At 54.5% G+C, this 5,000-nt stretch overlaps 1 non-coding gene across 1 annotated transcript in view; it reads right to left on the bottom strand.

The window, feature by feature from the left end:
* The window catches only part of LOC124772917, a 1,909-nt gene extending 724 nt beyond the window's left edge, over positions 1–1,185 (bottom strand). The window contains exon 1 of the ribosomal RNA XR_007014371.1: positions 1–1,185. This exon is cut by the window's left edge and continues 724 nt beyond it. This is a non-coding gene — a ribosomal RNA (small subunit ribosomal RNA).
* Between the last annotated feature and the right edge of the window lie 3,815 nt (positions 1,186–5,000).

The following is a 5,000-nucleotide window of genomic DNA, read 5'->3' as shown; positions in this document are numbered from 1 at the left end:
TTCCCGGAGGCTGCCCGCCGAGTCATCGGAGGAACTGCGGCGGATCGCTGGCTGGCATCGTTTATGGTTAGAACTAGGGCGGTATCTGATCGCCTTCGAACCTCTAACTTTCGTTCTTGATTAATGAAAACATACTTGGCAAATGCTTTCGCTTCTGTTCGTCTTGCGACGATCCAAGAATTTCACCTCTAACGTCGCAATACGAATGCCCCCGCCTGTCCCTATTAATCATTACCTCGGGTTCCGAAAACCAACAAAATAGAACCGAGGTCCTATTCCATTATTCCATGCACACAGTATTCAGGCGGGCTTGCCTGCTTTAAGCACTCTAATTTGTTCAAAGTAAACGTGCCGGCCCACCGAGACACTCAATAAAGAGCACCCTGGTAGGATTTCAACGGGGTCCGCCTCGGGACGCACGAGCACGCACGGGGCGGTCGCACGCCTTCAGCTCGCCCCACCGGCAGGACGTCCCACGATACATGCCAGTTAAACACCGACGGGCGGTGAACCAACAGCGTGGGACACAAATCCAACTACGAGCTTTTTAACCGCAACAACTTTAATATACGCTATTGGAGCTGGAATTACCGCGGCTGCTGGCACCAGACTTGCCCTCCAATAGATACTCGTTAAAGGATTTAAAGTGTACTCATTCCGATTACGGGGCCTCGGATGAGTCCCGTATCGTTATTTTTCGTCACTACCTCCCCGTGCCGGGAGTGGGTAATTTGCGCGCCTGCTGCCTTCCTTGGATGTGGTAGCCGTTTCTCAGGCTCCCTCTCCGGAATCGAACCCTGATTCCCCGTTACCCGTTACAACCATGGTAGGCGCAGAACCTACCATCGACAGTTGATAAGGCAGACATTTGAAAGATGCGTCGCCGGTACGAGGACCGTGCGATCAGCCCAAAGTTATTCAGAGTCACCAAGGCAAACGGACCGGACGAGCCGACCGATTGGTTTTGATCTAATAAAAGCGTCCCTTCCATCTCTGGTCGGGACTCTGTTTGCATGTATTAGCTCTAGAATTACCACAGTTATCCAAGTAACGTGGGTACGATCTAAGGAACCATAACTGATTTAATGAGCCATTCGCGGTTTCACCTTAATGCGGCTTGTACTGAGACATGCATGGCTTAATCTTTGAGACAAGCATATGACTACTGGCAGGATCAACCAGGGAGCTGCGTCAACTAGAGCTGAGCAGCCGGCCGCCCGGGAGTGTGTCCCGGGGGCCCGCGCGAACACGCAAGCGTCCGCTCAATCATTCTGCAAACAGGAGGAGGCTGAGCTCCCCTGCACAATACACCTCGAAACCCTCTCAGGTCCCGGCGGCGCGCAGCGCCGTCCCAAGTACTTGGTCGGGTTCGAGAGAGGCGCAATCGCCCGGAGTTAGGCGAGTAGACGCTTTCGGTGCGACCACCCGTGCTCCCAACTGAGCTTGCCGCTGCCGACAGAGGCCCGGGAGCGTGCTGTCGTGGCATTGCCGGCGGGAGACAACACGCGCCACCTACGGTGACCGGCAGCTCCAACGCCAGCGCCACAGAAGGACAAAAGCCCCACTTGGGTGCCGAAGCGAACTCTCCCAGCACAGCGCACGCGCCAACACATCCGCACAGCTGCGATACAAACCACCAGCGAGAACCGCTGGGGCGACCGAGCAGCAGACGGCGTCGCGGCGCGTAGCGCCGGGCGGCGGCGCATCCTCAACGCACACAGTCCTCAATCGGACCAGCACACTGAAGATGTCCACCGCGCTTCGCACCGGGCCCGCGAGGACCTACTTTGGCCGCACGGCGCCGCGCGCAGGGTGCGCCGGCGCGCAGCTGCGACGCCTGCCGCGTCCGTCGGCCGGCGCGCCTGCCACTGGCCGCCCCCACCAGCCGGCTGTAGCGCGTGCGCCCACGCACCGCGCGGCCAGCACGCCGGGAGGCGCCCCCTCACCGGCCGGGGACGGTCCCACCCAGCCACCGCCGCGTATCGCTTCACACCCAGATGCCGTTCAGTTTCGTCGGCATGGTGGGTATCGCTGGAACAACCGGTTAGTACCTCAACCTATCGTCGCCATCACCGATTCACCCCTAGCGAGAACAACCGCACCACAACAGGTTACCATTTCTTCATTTGCGTAACTTCACCAGAAAACGCAGGCGTCCATCGCCATTTGCAACTTCAACGATTATTGCATGCCTGTGTCAGGTGTCACGCCACACTACGTCTGCCCACATACACGCAACAAAATGTGCACGCCTAGACAATACGTGGAAGGTGGCCCCCGTACGTATGCGATGTCCATTGCTCGAACGACTGTCAACCGGCCTCTGTAGCATGTCGCAGATATGGAACGCGGTGCACCATGCCATCACGGTGTGTGAGGAGAGACGACTAGGTCCGAATACATCAACAGACAGCTCATGCTGATCGCCATCCACGGCGTCCGTTCCTCCCACACGTCTCTATGGCGTACCACACTGCAATCCAGCTCTCATAGGGAGACGACACGTAGCTGCGTGCACAATATTTGCACTGTATGGTCCGCCGTTTTTGGGCGCAGTCGTTGTACGGTCACACATGTGCCACGATGTATCATTCAGTACATAAGGACGAATGTGCAGTACAGATTGTGGTTCACGCGTACGACATCAGCGGACAGTTGACACAGGCCGCACCACAACGTAGCCTGCGTACGTCGCATGCGAAGGGCATTGAACATGCAAACTTGTCACCAACCAGCTTGCGAAGGCAGGGGGCAAGGTGGGGACGTGGGGACGTGGGGAGGGGTGGGGGGGGGGGCGGCATGTACGTCCTGCTGCCATCCACATTACAGTGTACAGCAGGAGCATGTGGAAAGTCAGCAAGACTTGCAAGGTGTTTAACATGAAGCGATACACAGGGGAGCGGGCAGTGCGAGTAGCGAACTATATTGCGAGGGTTGCGGGTGGGCAACACTACACTAATTGAACGAGTCGTATAACAATTACAGAGCAGGTTTAGGCGACAACGTGGGTTACGTTAGCGGACAACGTGGGTTAGGTTAGGGGACAACATGGGTTAGGTTAGGGGACAACATGGGTTAGATTAGGGGACAACATGGGTTAGGTTAAGGCACAACATGGGTTAGGTTAGGGGACAACATGGGTTAGGTTAGGGGACAACATGGGTTAGGTTAGGGGACAACATGGGTTAGGTTAGGGGACAACATGGGTTAGGTTAGGGGACAACATGGGTTAGGTTAGGGGACAACATGGGTTAGGTTAGGGGACAACATGGGTTAGGTTAGGGGACAACATGGGTTAGGTTAGGGGACAACATGGGTTAGGTTAGGGGACAACATGGGTTAGGTTAGGGGACAACATGGGTTAGGTTAGGGGACAACATGGGTTAGGTTAGGGTACAACATGGGTTAGGTTAAGGTACAACATGGGTTAGGTTAAGGTACAACATGGGTTAGGTTAAGGTACAACATGGGTTAGGTTAAGGTACAACATGGGTTAGGTTAAGGTACAACATGGGTTAGGTTAAGGTACAACATGGGTTAGGTTAAGGCACAACATGGGTTAGGTTAAGGCACAACATGGGTTAGGTTAAGGCACAACATGGGTTAGGTTAAGGCACAACATGGGTTAGGTTAAGGCACAACATGGGTTAGGTTAAGGCACAACATGGGTTAGGTTAAGGCACAACATGGGTTAGGTTAAGGCACAACATGGGTTAGGTTAAGGCACAACATGGGTTAGGTTAAGGCACAACATGGGTTAGGTTAAGGTACAACATAGGTTAGGTTAGGTTACACGTTGTTGTAAGGAAAGGTGTAGGGGGGGGGGCGGGGGCGCCACGTTCGTTGATAGTGATTATAGTAAGTGAATGCTTGTGACATGATGAGATTTGTCACGTCAGGATGCACCTTTGGCTTATTAGAGGCGGCGCTCCAATTCTATGCTTGTGTCAGACCTGTGTCTTTGACTCAGGTCATTGTTTGTGGGCTGTGACAGGAGGTACTATTGTGATGTTGGGTGCACCGTTGTATAGGACATGTGTGGGTATTGGTGCCTTATCTGCGCAATGGTGGATGTCGAAAGGGGGGGATATTCTATTTTCCGCATGGACCTCCTGGTCTGGTTGTGATAGTGTGGATTGTGTAATGTGGCGGAGAGGATGCACTGGATGTTGTTCCATGCTGGTGCTTACATATTGTATGTGCGCCCGTTAGAAGCAGAGAGTGGTGCGTGATGAGAGTGTCTGGCTGACGTGTGGTTCCCATTGTGGGCACACTCTTTCAGCATGTATACGGACAGTTGTATATATATTCTGTAATTTGATGGCTCTGCATTGATTACTAATCAGCGCCGTGTGTACGGGTAATCTGGTTCCAGTCCAAAATGTTCCATCTGTGTACATTAGTGACAAAGACTCCCCCCATGCAGTGGGGCTCGGTCTGTTATAACTCTTCCGCGTAATATATTTGCCCCACGTTTTTGCGACTGCGAGTGCGAGTGCGAGTGCGAGTGCGAGTGCAACGCGAATGGGGACCGACATGCTGATGGCTCGGTATCGGACGCCGTACAGTGAGCAACGCGATCGCGTCTCTCGCTCGTAAGTGGTACAGGTCGCGGCTCATGTATAGGGACAGCGGGAATGTCGCATATTGGAAATAACTCTTCATGAAACGCAAGTTATAGGGGTGGATTGCACTTTACGAGTGCGGGAAACGTCCGCCGTTCATCCGCTGGAGGTGCGCGTTTGGCGGTTGGGGTGGTCCACGAACGGGTGCGGGTGGAGTCATTGCCGGTCCACGGCTTCGTGCGGCAGAGCCACTGGAGAATGGGTGCTATGGTCGACAGAGGCTGCAGGCTTTGTGGGTGGCGTCGAAAGGCGGGCACTGTGGCGCCATCGCTGTCTTAGTCGGCTTGGCGTCTCATAGATGGCGGTAGCGTCGTTGCAGGAGGTCATGTTGCGGGAGACCTACAGATGGCGGTATGTTTTGTGGTGCGGACGTAG

Source organism: Schistocerca piceifrons, unplaced genomic scaffold, assembly GCF_021461385.2.
Source record: "Schistocerca piceifrons isolate TAMUIC-IGC-003096 unplaced genomic scaffold, iqSchPice1.1 HiC_scaffold_943, whole genome shotgun sequence".
In the NCBI taxonomy this organism is placed as follows: Eukaryota; Metazoa; Arthropoda; class Insecta; order Orthoptera; family Acrididae; genus Schistocerca; species Schistocerca piceifrons.
This window is presented reverse-complemented; position numbering and strand designations above follow the sequence as displayed.